The sequence below is a fragment of the Lagenorhynchus albirostris genome, chromosome 10 (genome assembly GCF_949774975.1).
Source record: "Lagenorhynchus albirostris chromosome 10, mLagAlb1.1, whole genome shotgun sequence".
NCBI lineage: Eukaryota > Metazoa > Chordata > Mammalia > Artiodactyla > Delphinidae > Lagenorhynchus > Lagenorhynchus albirostris.
In genome coordinates this window covers 39,415,284-39,431,064 of record NC_083104.1, presented here as the reverse complement: position 1 = coordinate 39,431,064, position 15,781 = coordinate 39,415,284, and the positions used below count along the sequence as shown (strand labels likewise).

The following is a 15,781-nucleotide window of genomic DNA, read 5'->3' as shown; positions in this document are numbered from 1 at the left end:
TCCATTTATACGACATTCAAGAAAAAGCAAAACTGTAATAGCAGAAAGTAGAAAAGCAGTTGCCAGGGGGCAGAGGTAGGGGAATAGGACTGACTGCAAAGAGGTCCAAGAGAACTTTTAGGGGTAATGAAAATGTTCTATGCTGTGACTGGAACAGTGATTACATGGCTGCATAAATTTGTCAAAACTCATCAAATTATAGACTTAAAATCAATGAATCTTGGGGCTTCCCTGGTAGCGCAGTGGTTAAGAAGCCACCTGCCAATGCAAGGGACATGGGTTTGAGCCCTGGCCTGGGAAGATCCCACATGTCGCAGAGCAACTAAGCCCATGTGCCACAACTACTGAGCCTGTGCTCTAGAGCCCGCAAGCCACAACTACTGAGGCCGCAAGCCACACTACTGAGCCCACGTGCCACAGCTACCAAAGCCCACACGCCTGGAGCCCATACTCCGCAACAAGAGAAGCCACGACAATAAGCCCGTGCACCGCAAAGAAGAGTAACCCCCGCTCACAACTAGAGAAAGCCCGCGCACAGCAATGACAACGCAACACAGCCAAAAATAAAAAACAAATAAATTAATTAATTAAAATAAATAAAATCAATGAATCTTATTGTATACAAATTATATTTCAATAAACAGCTTGAATTTTTTCTTTAATTTACAAAAATTTCATAAGTACAAATTATTTTAATAATCAGAAAAGACTGTAATTAAAAGATATTAGCTGTTAAATAGGGTTTTTTTAAATAAATTTATTTTATTTATTTATTTTTGGCTGTGTTGGGTCTTCATTCCTGCACGCGGGCTTTCTCTAGTTGCGGCAAGCGGGGGCTACTCTGTATTGTGGTGTGCGGGCTTCTCATTGTGGTGGCTTCTATTGTTGCAGAGCACGGGCTCTAGGCACGCAGGCTTCAGTAGTTGTGGCACGCGGGCTCAGCAGTTGTGGCTTGAGGGCTTATTTGCTCCGCGGCATGTGGGATCTTCCCGGACCAGGGCTCGAACCCATGTCCCCTGCATTGGCAGGCAGATTCTTAACCACTGCTCCACCAGGGAAGTTCCAGTTATCTTTTTAAATTCTTGTAAAGCCAAAGCAAAAGCATACTTTACACACAAAGGAGAAAAACAGAAGCATAATGGCCCAATAAGCCTTTCAGTAAAACACCCATCACAAAAGAAAAATCAACAGCAAATCTGCTCCAGTTATACTGGCTTTCTTGTTATTTCTCAAACATGCTTGATACATACCTACCTTAGGGTCTCTGTCCTTGCCATTCCCTCTGCTTGGTGCACTTTTCCCCAGATATCTCCCTGGCTCACTCTTGTACCTCCTTCAGCTCTGTATGCAAATATCACCTTTAATGAAGTCTTCTTTAGCCACCCCGTCTAAAAGTGCCATATCTCCCCATCCACATTCCTTACACAACCATGCTTTATTTCCTCCTCAGCACTTATCACCACCTAACATAGTATATGTTTTATTTGTCCTGTTTATTTTCTGTCTCCTCCACCCTGCCCCACCAGAAAAAAAAGTCCATAAGGTCAGACATTTTTTGTTGTTGTTGTTTGTTTGCGGTACACGGGCCTCTCACCGCTGCAGCCCCTCCCGCTGCGGAGCACAGGCTCAGCGGCCATGGCTCACGGGCCCAGCCACTCCGCGGCACGTGGGATCTTCCCGGACCAGGGCACGAACCCATGTCCCCTGCATCGGCAGGCGGACTCTCAACCACTGCGCCACCAGGGAAGCCCCCGGTCAGACATTTTTGACTGCTCTGTTTACTGCTGAATCTCCAGAGCCCAGAAGAGCACCAGCACCGAGTAAGCACTCCACAGGATGTGCCTCAAATCACTACTGCGTCATGAATACCTGCTGCACACAGATCAACAGAGAACTCAAAAGGCACCCACTGCAATTATCCAAACCCACACCAACTGCACAGGGAGTACAATCGTTAAAAAGCGGCACGCCACACACTTTACAAAATGCATTCTGAGCATCAGCTGGGTATTCATTTTGCATTTATAATCTCCCACCTTATTAACTCTGCACTAACTGGGGAGTATAAATGAAGGACCCTGCACCTGAATACTCATCTGGGTCCTGCTGGTGTGGAAACATTTCATGTAAACAAAGCCTAAACTCTTAATCTAATGACAACCAACCTCTTGGAAAATTCTCTCTTGTAGAAAATCAGGCAGAAGAATGGTCACTGAAGAATAAACTTTTAAAATGTGGATACGAGAAGATTAAAATCCTATCTTAGTTTAAAACAAATATACTAGTTAGAATTCAGAAATTCTGTGTTAGTATTGAGTTGACATCCCAAACACCCAAGGCTTTCAGGTTGCTAAGTTATCACTGAAAGATAATTATCCCCATCTTTTGCAGGCAAAGCAAAGAAAGGCCATGGGGTTGGTGCTGAGTATTTGCTGAAGGCCTTTTCAGCAATGCTGGTGGGTCTGCCATCCAGCTTCAAACAAGGTGTCTCTGCAAGACAGTGCAGGAGAAAAATTATCCCCTCCATGATCTGGACTTCTAGAAAAGCTGGGCAGCAGATAAGGCACAATCCCTGGTGACAAAATGAATAAACCAAAAGGAGATTTAGCAAAATAAAGCCAGGAAGGAAGAGAAGAAAGCTGTTAATGTTTGCCTTGTGGGAGGCACCAAGGAAGGTGGCTGACCAGACTGACCCATTTGGGTCATGGGTATATGGCATCAAACTACCACCAACCCCAGGGAAACTCCCACCACTGCTCCATAAAAATCAGGTCCTGGCAGGACATCTCTTTTACCCCAACGTGAATGCACTCACCTCCACATCCAGCAATACGAAAGTGTATGATGGACTATTAGGATACTATAAAACATTGTTTATCACTTTTATATTTTTAAAACAATCTGATATGCTCTTCAATTAAAAGGAGCAAGACACAGGGAATTCCCTAGTGGTCCAGTGGTTAGGACTCCATGCTTTTACTGCCAGGGCCCAGGTTGGATCCCTGGTCAGGGAACTAAGATCCCACAAGCCATGTGGGGCAGCCAAAAAAAAAAAAAAAGGAAGATACAAAATTGTATAATCTATGATATTAGCTGAACTATGTCATAAGACTTACAGAGGAAAAGACTGGCAAGAAGTTCCAGCTTTGCCACTAAATTGTACACTCAGAAGTGGTTAAAATGGTAAATTTTATGTTATGTTCATTTTACTATGCACCAAAAAACCCTAAAAACAAAAATACCAGCTACTCACAGGGGTCATGGCTGCCCACCCCCTCCCAAGGCCCTGGAGTCACTGTATAAAAAAATGTTGAATGTCTTGAAGTCTCACAGCTGATATATGAAAAAAATTTGACACATGTTTCCCAAATTTGATGACAATCCTAAAAATTTACATGACATATGATGAATTGTGAGGCTGAAAGAAACTGTTCTAAGTTGTCAATAACAGAAAGCAGATGGGACTTCCCTGGTGGTCCAGTGATTTAAGAATCCGCCTTCCAAGACTTCCCTGGTGGTGCAGTGGTTAAGAATCCGCCTGTCAGTGCAAGGGATATAGGTTTGAGCCCTGGTCCGGGAAGATCCCACATGCCGCAGAGCAACGAAACCCGTGTGCCACAACTACTGAGCCTGCACTCTAGAGCCCAGGAGCCACAACTACTGAGCCCGTGTGCCTAGAGCCTGTGCTCCACAACAAGAGAATGAGAAGCCCACGCACCACAATGAAGAGTAGTCCCTGCTCGCCACAACGAGAAACCCCACGCAGCAATGAAGACCCAACGCAGCCAAATTAATTAATTAATTAAAAAAAAAAAAAAAAGAATCTGCCTTCCAATGCAGGGTATAGGGGTTCAATCCTTGGTTGGGTAACTAAGATCCCACATGCCGCAACTAAGACCTGATACAGACAAATAAATAAATAAATATTTTTAAAAAAATAAATTTAAAAAACTGTAACAGGTGTTATCCTACAATAAATTTAAATGACAGCTAACAAATGAAATAAATTTATGAAAAGCAGATGACAATTAACCACCCTAGAGTAGTGACTATGTGATCTTTTTATTATTTACTTTATTTAAAAAATTTTTGGCTGCAATGTGTGGCATGCGGGATATTAGTTCCCTGACCAGGGATCGAACCTGTGTCCCTTGCAGTGGAAGCGCAGAGTCCTAACCATTGGACCACCAGGGAAGTCCCTATGTGACTTTTTTATAGAAAAATTATGACACTGCTGTCATAGAATGAGGCAGTCAATATGCTGCTCAGAAATGTAGGGAAAAAATACTGTACTATTGATTTTTGAAATGTGTAACTTTTTGTGTTTTCTTTTTTCAATCCAAACATTTACTTTCTTACATTATTGGGGTTTTTTTTAATTTTTTTTTTTGCGGTACGTGGGCCTCTCACTGTTGTGGCCTCTCACGTTGCGGAGCACAGGCTCTGGACGCACAGGCTCAGCGGCCATGGCTCACGGGCCCAGCCGCTCCGCGGCATGTGCGATCTTCCCAGACCAGGGCACAAACCCGTGTCCCCTGCATCGGCAGGCGGACTCTCAACCACTGTGCCACCAGGGAAGCCCTTTTTTTTAAAAAATTTTTATTGGAGTATAGTTGATTTACAATGTTGTGTTAGTTTCAGGTGTACAGCAAAGTGAATCAGTTATACATATATCCACTCTTTTTTTATATTCTTTTCCCATATAGACCATTACAGAGTATTGAGTACAGTTCCCTGTGCTATACAGTAGGTCTTTATTATTTATCTATTTTATATATAGAAGTATATATATGTCAATCCCAATCTCCCAGTTTATCGCTCCCCTCCCCTTACCCCTGGTAACCATGTTTGTTTTCTACATCTGTAACTCTATTTTTGTTTTGTAGATAAGTTCACTTTCTTACCTTATTGTTTTCATAATTGTAAATTCTTTTGTTTAAAGATGGTACTTATAATTATATATCTATATAAATCAATTATATATATTTGTTACACTATATAAACTTTAGCCACCACAAAAGCTGGATCTGCCCAGTACTAAGTGGTAAGATTGTTATTCCCATCTCTTCAGTTTTCTGAATGTTCCAAACTTCTTGAAATTTTCTCGAACTCAGAGCATGTGTTTGTTACCTTTATAATTGGGAGTGAAAATATTAGGGGGAAAAATAATTCACTATGACTGAAATAAGAAACCCAGATGGCTGCTCAGCTCTTGAAGGTTTTAAACTCATCTGCCAAAAAACCCTGATGCAACCCACACTGCATGCTCAGAGTTCCACTCCATGATGGAGACCCTGGGAGACTGACCACATGTAAACAAGGGAGGATAATCACCTCAACACATCCTGTCCCTGAAATGTGTACAAGGTGCTGAAAGGTCAGAGAAGAAAGTGACCAACTCAATCTTCAGTGACAATGGGATACAACCATGTCAGAGAAAAGAGCTACTGTTTACCAAGCTGTTAGTCTGTTCTGTAACTCCCTCCCTCCTAACACAGCCTTCTGGAGTAGATACTAGAATCACTCCCACTACAGATGGGTGCACTGAGGCACCAGATCACCTAGGCCTCATCATGGAAAATGACAGGTACTTTGAGATGAAAGAGTCACTGCTAAGAAGGCTGGAAAGGTCACCCCCATGTCATAGCAGGCACTGGCTCCACCAAAGCATGCAGCAGGGCCAGAGAGACAAGACACAGAAGCCTTCTATTAACTTGACACAAATGCCTGGGGTCCAACACCAGGTGTTCATTTCCCCCCATCAGCATTTTATTCTTGTTTGTTTGTTTGTTTTTAATTTATTTGGCTGCAACAGATCTTAGTTGCAGCACGCAGGATAGGATCTTCATTGCTGCATGCAGGTTCTTCCTTGCAGCACGCGGTATCTTTTTTAGTTGCAGCATGCAAACTCTTAGTTGAGGTGTGTGGGATCTAGCTCCCTGACCAGGGATGGAACCCGGGCCCCCTGCATTGGGAGCATGGAGTGTTAGCCACAGGACCACAGGGAAGTCCCTTTATTCTAGTTTTAATAAAGGAGAAACTACAAGTTGTAAGTGGAAGTATTTCAAGAAAAGTCACAACAATGCAGATCCTTCCACCAATTCTGAGGGACAAATGAAACAGCAGATTCTGTTCCAAAAATCCGGACAAGCTTTTCCATAAGGGAAACAGCAGCCTCTCAGAGGCTTCTCTGTCGAACCAGCAGCATGATCACACTGCCACATCTCTTTGCCTCATCAGACCAGATTTCTGGAATGAAAGACTAGAGCATCCCAATATGGAGGGGGACAGGGAGAAGGAGCTTTCAGCCTACCTAGAAATATATTCCTCAGTTACAATGCTTGAATTACAGAGTTTTAGCAATTTAAAAAGTTTTTCTAGCTAAAAGTAGAGCACTACTCCTTCAAGAAAATCTAAATTATTGATTCTAAGGTGTCACGTGTCCCCTTTATCAGAATATCAAATTTACTTATAAATACCTAAATGTATTCCATACACACACCAAGAATTATCAGTCCTCCTTAAAAAGCCTGTCCCCCCCCCAAAAAAAAGCCTGTTTCCCCTCTTCAAGGGCAATTTTCCATCTCCAGTCTCCTCCTCCTGATGCAGACTACAAATCCCACCATCATGTGGGAAACATACACAACAGGAACATGCAGAAGTGACCCTTGAAGACTATGGCCAAAATTGTTCTGAGGTCTCGATCTATGGGGGACTCTCCTACCTTAGTCATGGTTCTCTCATGTGCCAGTTAAGTAACAGTCCATTAGCTTCAGGCAAGATTATATGCTCCCTGCCTGTGGTCAACGTTTACTCCTGCTCATTTCTCAGCCAGTTCCCAAACCAGATGACACATGAACTCATCCTCTGAAACTAGCGGTGCCAAAAATGATTCAGTCCTCATGGCCAGCCACAGAACCCAGGCAGCCCCAACCCGCCCAGGCCAGCACAATGAGGGCTGTACCTGCTGGTAGAGGGACACGTGTGCCTTGCGCTACACCAGATCCTGTGCCCAGAGGGCACAACTTCCTCTGGGTCCTCACAACACCTCACTCAGGTAAATACTCCCCTCAGGGGTCTGCTAAGCATCCCAGGCTAATAGCATCAACATGGCAACTTTGATCACCCAACTACTCTAACTACAGTCAGTGCTCCTCCATGACCAGCCGGGAAAAGAACGAGATATGGGAGTGAGAAAATTCCTGACACCACATAGGTCACGGCACTATATCTTTTTTTTTTTTTTTTTTGGCGATACGCAGGCCTCTCACCGCTGTGGCCTCCCCCGTTGCTGAGCACAGGCTCCGGACGCGCAGGCTCAGCGGCCATGGCTCACGGACCCAGCCACTCCGCAGCATGTGGGATCTTCCCGGACCGGGGCACGAACCTGCGTCCCCTGCATCGGCAGGCGAACTCTCAACCACTGCGCCACCAGGGAAGCCCCACAGCACTATACCTTAACACATGACCATTCGTCAATCATCCTCTATGAGTCCTGGGACTTCTTTCCAAAATAAGGCACAGCAAAATATTAAAAACTTCTTTAGGGAAATCAAGTTCAACTGCACCCATAGTTCTGAAGCAAACTACACACTGACTCCTTTGGAATCACGCAGCTTGCGAGAAGGGCAATGACTTCAGTCAGTCAACAGACGTGAGGATTGGGAGGGAAGGCCAACGGGGCACTTCCACTTTTGATATTTTACCACTATTCCCTTTCTTTGGCTCTATACAAAGAGCCTAAGGTATTTTCAAAGTAAAAACACTCTTTGAGAGTGAGATAAATCATTCCTGGGAGAGAGGTAGCCTGTTCCTTCCTTTCCCAGCTCTCATCTGCTCCAGATGTGTTGGCCATATCCATCAGTTTTTCACTGCCCAGAGTCTGTCAGGTGGCAGCTGGCACCTCTGCAAGGTCCAATGTTCCAAATGCGCCAGGAGCCTGCATCCTGGGCTTACCGTCCTCCTCTGGCCTCCCGATGTAGGTGCAGCATCCCAAGCCACCCATAAAACCCAGCACAGGTTCTACAAAGGGCAGGGGCAACTCAAAGAACCTAAGGGAGAGATATGTGTGTTCTCATGCTCCGATAAGGACACAGAGCAAGAAAAACCCACACCTTCAGCAGGGGGTTGGCAAGTACCTCAGCTGTCTCTCTAGAGGCACTCACCTTGGAGAACAGACACTGTTCGTGAAAGGACATCTTTCACTGCCTTATATGTAAAACCTCTATTCATAACAGAAGAAAAACGGAAAATGTTCAACAAGAACCAACTAACTGGGCTTCCCTGATGGTGCAGTGGTTAAGAATCCGCCTGCCAGTGCAGGGGACATGGGTTCGAGCCCTGGTCCGGGAAGATCCCACATGCCGTGGAGCAACTAAGCCCGTGCGCCACAACTAGTGAGCCTGCGCTCTAGAGCCCGTGAGCCACAACTACTGAGTCCGTGAGCCACAGCTACTGAAGTCCGCGCGCCTAGAGCCCATGCTCCGCAGCAAGAGAAGCCACTGCAATGAGAAGCCAGCGCACAAGGAAGAGTAGCCCCTGCTCACTGCAACTAGAGAAAGCCTGTGCGCAGCAACAAAGACCCAATGCAGCCAAAAATAAAAATAAATTAAATAAATTTAAAATAAAAACCCTAACTTAGGTAGACAGTAATCTCAGCAATGTGCAAGTAAGTGCTTTAACAGTTACTGGTGTATGTTTTTCCTGTCAGGTTGCTCAAGTTCATAAAAACATACATTCTTTGGCCTGGTATACTTCATCCATCTCTCTTCTTCCTTTGTTGCTTACTCGGGCAATCTCTCAAGGAAACAGTATGATTATGTTTAGCACTAGAGCCAACAGATCCACACACCTCCACAGGCACCCTGTAGAAGAAGCTGAACTGTGAACTCTCGCTCATGAGAGGGGAAGGAGGAGTAAGGCACAGTCCATATATACCAAGTTTAAAGCACATTAAGCAAATGCGTACCAAAGTGAAAGCCGGCAGGCTTGGACTTAGGTTAATCCCAAGACAAATGTTGCTGCAGCCTCAGCAAAAACACTGAATTTGTTTAGACATGACCTGGGATCTCAATCAGAGAATGGGACAGATGAGAAGGAGGGAAGGTTATAGTAAAAATGCATATCCAATGTTAGTTTTATACTTGTAAAACAAAAATGGTCTATTATTCCTATAAAACAAACATTGCAGGGCAATGCAAGATTTCTGCATTCCCCAAGAGAGTATGACAAGCACACCCAGCCCATGGGGCCACCTCATTTCTGAGTGTGCAGCCGTGTGGCCCTGGAGCAGCTCATCTTAAAGATGAACAAGGCTCAAGGCAAGGGGCTGTGGTGGGGTTAAGACAGACTGATGTGGCTCAGGGGGTTTGCCTTTGGGATCCAGCTCAGGTATCGAGCAGGCACATTCTTGAAAACTAAGTGCAGAAATAACAACACTAGAGCCAAGTGTTATGCCTCCTGGTCTCTAACACATCTTATTCCATTAAAAGAAAAGTTCTACTCTTCCTTAGGCTTGGGATTGGACACTCAATTTCTACAAGTATATGTCTCAAGTAAGGTAAACAGATGGATACACAGAGAATACAGGTAATACTAAATGATCTCCCATTTGATCAATCCTGAGTTTCAGTTAAATACATTCACAAGACGAGTTAAAAAAAAATCCAGCAGTGCAAAGAAAGTTTTGTGAATTTGCCATGACAGAGAGCAAGCAGAAGAGGCCCAGGCTGACTCCAGTTGCCCAAAGGGGCTTGTGAAAGCAGGTACTGGAGGCCTGTCTCCAAGTCAGAAAGGTTTCAAGAAAACCCAAAGCCTGAAATCCTTCAGTCCAGAGTGGGATGAGACTTCTGACCACCTTGCAGAGTGGCCAGGAATGAAAAGAACACAGGTCAAAGACGTAGCACAGTGAGGGTGTTAGGCAAGGCAGCCGTAGCTCCTATCATTTTTATTTTTTGTGGGTGGGTGCTGTAGGTGTTGACCACATCACTTCTACAATGGCTACATTTCACTAGCACAAAATCAAATCAAGGCATGACTTTTCTGTTGTTACCAGGTGCTTATTTTGCTACCTGTTCTGACCTGGATACCACATTTAGAAGTTATCATCCTCCCAACGATTTCAGTCTTAACCAAGGGGCATTTTGTTGGCATAAAGAACAAAAACTCTTGGATTTCCCTGGTGGTCCAGTGGTTAAGACTGTGTGCTTCCAATGCAGGGGGCATGGGTTCGATCCCGGGTCAAGAAACTAAGATCCCACATGCTGTGGGGCAACTAAGCCCACGCACCACAACTACTAAGCTCACGTACCACAACTACTGAGCTCGCACGCCTCAGCTAGAGCCTGCGTGCTGTAAACTACAGAGCCCACGTGCTCTGGAACCTACGCGCCACAACTACAGAGCCTACACACCCTGGAGCTTGCGTGCCACAACTAGAGAAGCCCGCGCGCCACAAGGAAAAGATCCCACGTGCCGCAACTAAGACCTGACACAGCTAAAAATAAGTAAAATAAATAATAAATTATAAAATAAAATAAAATCTCCCTGACAAATTGAGGCCTGCCTTATACTTGGGTATAAATGGTGTTTTACCTATTCTTGGTGCCTGCCTTCATCTGTAAACTAGTCATGGTAGTTTTATGTAGGTGCCATAAGGTGGGAACAAGATTTAAAAATCTAGCCTACTGCCTGCCTTACATGCAACGCACTCCTCAAACGTGAGCTGTCCTCTGTCCACCATTCCAGTTCCTACAAAAAGTCCAATGGAAGATGGAGGCCAGAGGGTGGACTTGACAGTATAAGTGGATGAGGGCATGTTAAGCCTGCACTTTTCTGAGGCGGATGAAGAAACGGGGCTTCCGCAACAGGCAGAAGAATGGAGTACCAAGGGACATCCTGCTTAGCTCTTAAAAGAAGACATTTTTAAACTGGTTACAAGTGTGATAAAATGACCACCATTATTAGTTTGGGGTCTCTTTATCCTGTAGATTTTCTTCAGTGCATTTTTCTATTCTTTCCACAAATAGGATCAGGCTATATGTGTTGTTTTGCCTTTTTTTTCCCAAGTAAAATCAGCTTTAGTTTTCTCACCTAACTTTTAAAAAATAGTGATAAAATACTCACAATATAAAATTTACCATTTTAACTATTTTGGGGTATACAGTTCTGTGGCATGAAGTACATTCACACTGTTGTGCAATAATCACCACTATCTCCAGAACTTTTTCATCATCTCAAACTGCAACTATACACATTAAATAATAAATCCCACTCTCCCTACTCCCCAGCCCCTGGTAACCACCATTCAACTTGCTGTCTCTAATTTGAGTACTCCAGTTTCCCATATAAGTAGAATCATTCAATAGCTGTCCTCTGTTTTGCCATTTCCCCCCCAACTAAACTATATGACTTAGATATCTTGCTACATTTGTCTATATATGAGTCTTTTTAAAGGCTGTATAATAGTCACACAAAATCATAATGTATATATCGACTTCCCTACTGACACTATTTCCAACTTTTTTCTTACCACAATAATGCAGTGAGCATCCTTGTATCTGTCTTTGCACACCTGTGAAGTATTTCTGTACGAAAAAGTCCTAGAAGTAGAATCGCTGGGAGCATAGATTTTAAAAGATCTCACCCATTGTTTCACTCTGACCCAACCTATAAAGTATGTGAGCCACTGGATACTCCTATGGTGGCGACATTTTATGATAGGAAAATTAACCGGGCAGAGACAAGGAAAAACCTGGCTTCAGAAAGGCTCTGACTTCAACTGCTGGGCAGGGGGTGGTGGGAAATTGTCCTGACAGCCCTCAGGTTCTAGGGTCACCAAGACAACAGGACTGCTATCTCCAGACACCTGTCTCGGACCTCTTTAATGTAACCTCCCCTACTCAGTGGCATACATGGCAGGGCACACAGTCTCCTGTCTTCTCCACTGCACCCACAGGGCCAGCTGCCCTGCCCAGCCTACACAGAAGAACCAAGGAAGGAGGGGGAGAAGGTAAAGAAGCAGGACTTGATAGATGGCGAAGTGTAGCACACTGTCCTTAACCCTTGAGGGAGCAACAGACCCCCTAGAGAATCTGAGACAACTGTGGGACTCTCCTGAAAATTCACAGCCTCACTGAACTCTGCATACAATTTGTGGAGTGGGCAACTATGGACCCTATCTTCAGAATCCCTGATTCAGGGAATCAAATTAGAGGGATGAGTCAGATACTGAGTCTTCACAAGTCAGAACAAGGATGTTTTGTTCATGAAGTCAGAAACAGCTGAGAAGACAGTGAGTTGAGCTGCAGACACTTAAATATAAGGGATAATCAAGCAATCAAGAAGAAATGTACAGCAGACAGCTGGAAGCAGTGGGAGTGAAGCTTGAGTGAACTTAACTTGAAAACAGATTTGGGAATTACCTACAAAGGGAAGGCAGAAGGCACCCCAAGAGTAATGTGCAAAGAAAGAAGAGCACTGGGTCGAGGCCCCCATAATTGTGAACAGCCTGTGAGCAGAGGGTGCAAGGTCAGTGTGAGAGAAAGAGGTCTGTAAGGAGACAAGGAGCAAAACATCTTCATCCTCCTGGAGGCCAAGGGTAAGAATCTCCTCTCTGTTCCACATGGAAAATCTGGACCACATGACACAGAGGGAGGAGGAGGGTCTTGCACTGTGTGGCCCTATAGGTCCCTGACAGCCCCCAGAGTTCAAGGTTTGGGGCTCACTTTTGAATGAGCCTTGGCAGTTCCAACACAACTTCTTCACTGAAAAGATATACAGGTGTGACTCCTTCAAAGCCAGCCACCAGAGTCAAAAGGTCTCAAGCACACAGTGTGATGAGCAAAAGCCAGCATATGGGAACCCCTACAGGATAAATGACAGTGTGAACAGATAAATTACAAAACAGAGTAAGCATATATAAATTTAAGAGACAAAAGAGACACTTCAATCAAATGCCATATGCAGACTTTATCTGGATCCCAGTTTGAACAAACAACTATAAAAAAATAATGAGACAATCAGGGACATTTGACCATGACTGAATATTTGAAAAAAAAATTAAGGAATTATCACTGTATTTTAGGCATAATAATGGTGTAAAAACCATGGGTAGCTCCTTGTCTTAGAGATACACTAATAATGTATAATGAAATACTTTTGGATAATATACACTTTGGGGATAGGTTTCCTAAAAAAATTCAGCTTTTTTTTTTTTTTTTTAAGGGGAGGGGAGGAAGGCAGAGTGTAAATGAAACAACATTGGCTAGGAGTTGGTAACTGCATAAGCTGGTGATGGATGGATGGTTGACAAACCCAAACCAAGTATCCATCATTTTAGGAGACTCTTTTCGTTCAAATTCTGAGGTAAACGCTAAATTCAATTTTGGGGGAAAAGGCCCCTTCCTTGCTACCAGAATATATTACAACACACTAGTATTACTTGTTACTTTTATTACTTGGTATGCAAATAGGCAAAAATATAATTTAAAAAACAAAAACATGCTTTAAAATGTAATCACATGAAAGCAATCATCTACTACACAAAAATGTGTTCAATTTGTCTAAGGTGATTACCCCATTAGGTAAAACAACGTCACTTAAAGGAAAAATTCTTCCCCAGTGCATCCTCTTTATGAACCAAACAATGGAAATTTTTCACCTCAGCAAGCTGGCCTCAGGGAGGCTCATCCCTGTTGCCTAGATACCGGTGATATCTCCCTCCGGTGTTACGGAAGGCTCTGGCACCCCTTGCACCCCTCTGCAAAGAAGACTGGTTAAGGTTCATCAGTCAGAAGTTGTGCCTTCCTCACACATTCCACTGCTCAGACAGCTATGGGGCTGGTATACCATGTACTTGTCTGTCACCTGCGAAGCCTTGAAACAAAAAGAAGTCTATTACATTTGCTAAACTGGTTTTTACAATTGTATCAACTCCAGTCCTAGCTCTCATCCACCTGATTTCTAAGAATTCCTGAGAATTTTATTCTAAAGTCACAAAGCAGGTCAACCAGCCGGAGTAACAGTTAACCGTTCAACTGATGTTTGCCTCCAGAAAAAGTTACTAAGTGATCCACTCACTGGCCTATTACATCAATATGATAAAGTATTCATTTTGCTCAGTTTCTAATTCTGGTAGTGGTTAAAGTTAAAACAATAACAATACTGCCCTGAAACTTCTCGTTAAATACTTAACACCAGATTACAGGATGCAATTACACAAACTCCACAGCAGCAATCTATGTAAATAAGCATTTTAGTTCACTTAAAATGTTACCCTGCTAAAAATGCTAATACAGCAAATAATTAAATACTAGAATTCATCAAAACTACTGAAATTATGGTGCTTTATACAAAGTATCATAAAACTTGTGATCTGCAACATTTCTGTTACCACTTTTTAGAAGTTTCAGTACTTAAAACTATTTTTTCAGATGATTTTATCTTATTCTTGTTCTATGTACATTTTGTTACCAAAATGCTTCATTCCAATCAGTGATTAGTTTTATTTCCCCGGTATTTAAGAACACTAGATTTTACTGGTTTTTACATTTTCTTTTCACAACATTTGGACTCATTTTTCTGCAATTCGGCTTTAATATATGAAACTGAATAAAAGCCAAAAATGAAACAAATCATTAGGACGCAAAAGACAAAAAACAGTCTGTAATCCAACGTGAACGAAATGAAAGCTCCATCCATGGTGAAGCTTATCACTAATAAGAAGACGTCCCCGGATCCATTTTAGGACTTTTTGGGATAAGAAGGTTAGGTGTGCAGACTCCCCCACCAGACACCAGCTGACAAGCCCAACTGACATTCAACACTCAAAATGGCTGCACATCTGCCGGCCGCAGGTAACCGTACCTGAGGCGTTGGGCTGACTTCTCCAGCCAAAGACTCAAGGAGACCCCCGTCAATAACCCGGAAGATCGTGGCCACCAATGTCCTGGGGAGACCCCCTCAATGACCCAGGAGATCTTACCCTCTCCAATGACTGGAGACTTCAATGACAGGGGGAGATCCCGCACCACCAAAATATCCGGGAGACACCCCCCCCGCAATGACCAGGTAAGATTCTGCCCGTCAAAACCAGGGGAAATCGTCTCTCCCCAATAACCTGAAGAAATAATGCCTCTCTCAAATGACCCGGGGAAATCTGGCCCCACAAGGACCCTGAGAGATCTCTCCTACTCCCATCATCGCGGGAGAGCCCCTCCCAAAAAACCCGGGAACACCGCTAATGACCAGAGACCTCGCTCCCCGACGACACGGAGAAACCCTCCTCCAAAGTCCCTGGGGCGGCAGAGCGGTAGGCCGAGCAGACCCGGCGTTACCTGCTACCTCAGCCGGTCCCGCGGAGCTTCCGTCCTATTGTTTCTCTCCCACCAAGATGGCGGCCGCTGCGGCGAGCCCCGCCCCCCGCGCCTCACTCCCGGAGCCCCTCACTATTGGCTCGCACCGGGAGCCCAGCTCGCGGACTGGGCGGCCCAAAAAGCGCTGTTGCTAGGGCGCCCGGATTCGTTGTAGTGGCTTCCGGAAGGGGCGGTGCATGGGGCGGGGTTAGCGAGAGAGGTGGAGTCTTGTCTGCCTCGATGGGAGAGAGTGGCCAAGGAAGTCAGGTTGGGTGGACAGGTGGGCTTCGAGCCCAGGGGTGCAATACGGGATGCCAGGGGTACAGATGGGTCAGCCAACTGTACCATTTTTCCTGGGTCCCAGCGGTTTCCTGGAGTGCAGGACTTTCAATATTAACATTGAGACAGTCTGCAGCAATCTGGGAAGT

The 15,781-nt window shown here is 44.4% G+C and overlaps 1 protein-coding gene across 5 annotated transcripts in view; it reads right to left on the bottom strand.

Annotated features, from left to right (window-relative positions):
- Positions 1 to 15,444, bottom strand: part of IP6K2 (inositol hexakisphosphate kinase 2) — a 29,232-nt gene extending 13,788 nt beyond the window's left edge. The window contains exons 1-2 of one of the 5 annotated variants that reach the window (XM_060161959.1): positions 15,336 to 15,444; positions 13,661 to 13,875 (exon numbers count right to left, since the gene is read on the bottom strand). The gene's annotated coding sequence lies outside the window, so the exon portion shown is untranslated. Of the gene's footprint in view, positions 1 to 13,660; positions 13,876 to 14,462; positions 14,609 to 14,865; positions 15,179 to 15,253 lie in introns of those variants that run through there. The other 4 variants (XM_060161962.1, XM_060161957.1, XM_060161958.1 and 1 more) reach the window with 4 other exon arrangements.
- Positions 15,445 to 15,781: the final 337 nt, after the last annotated feature.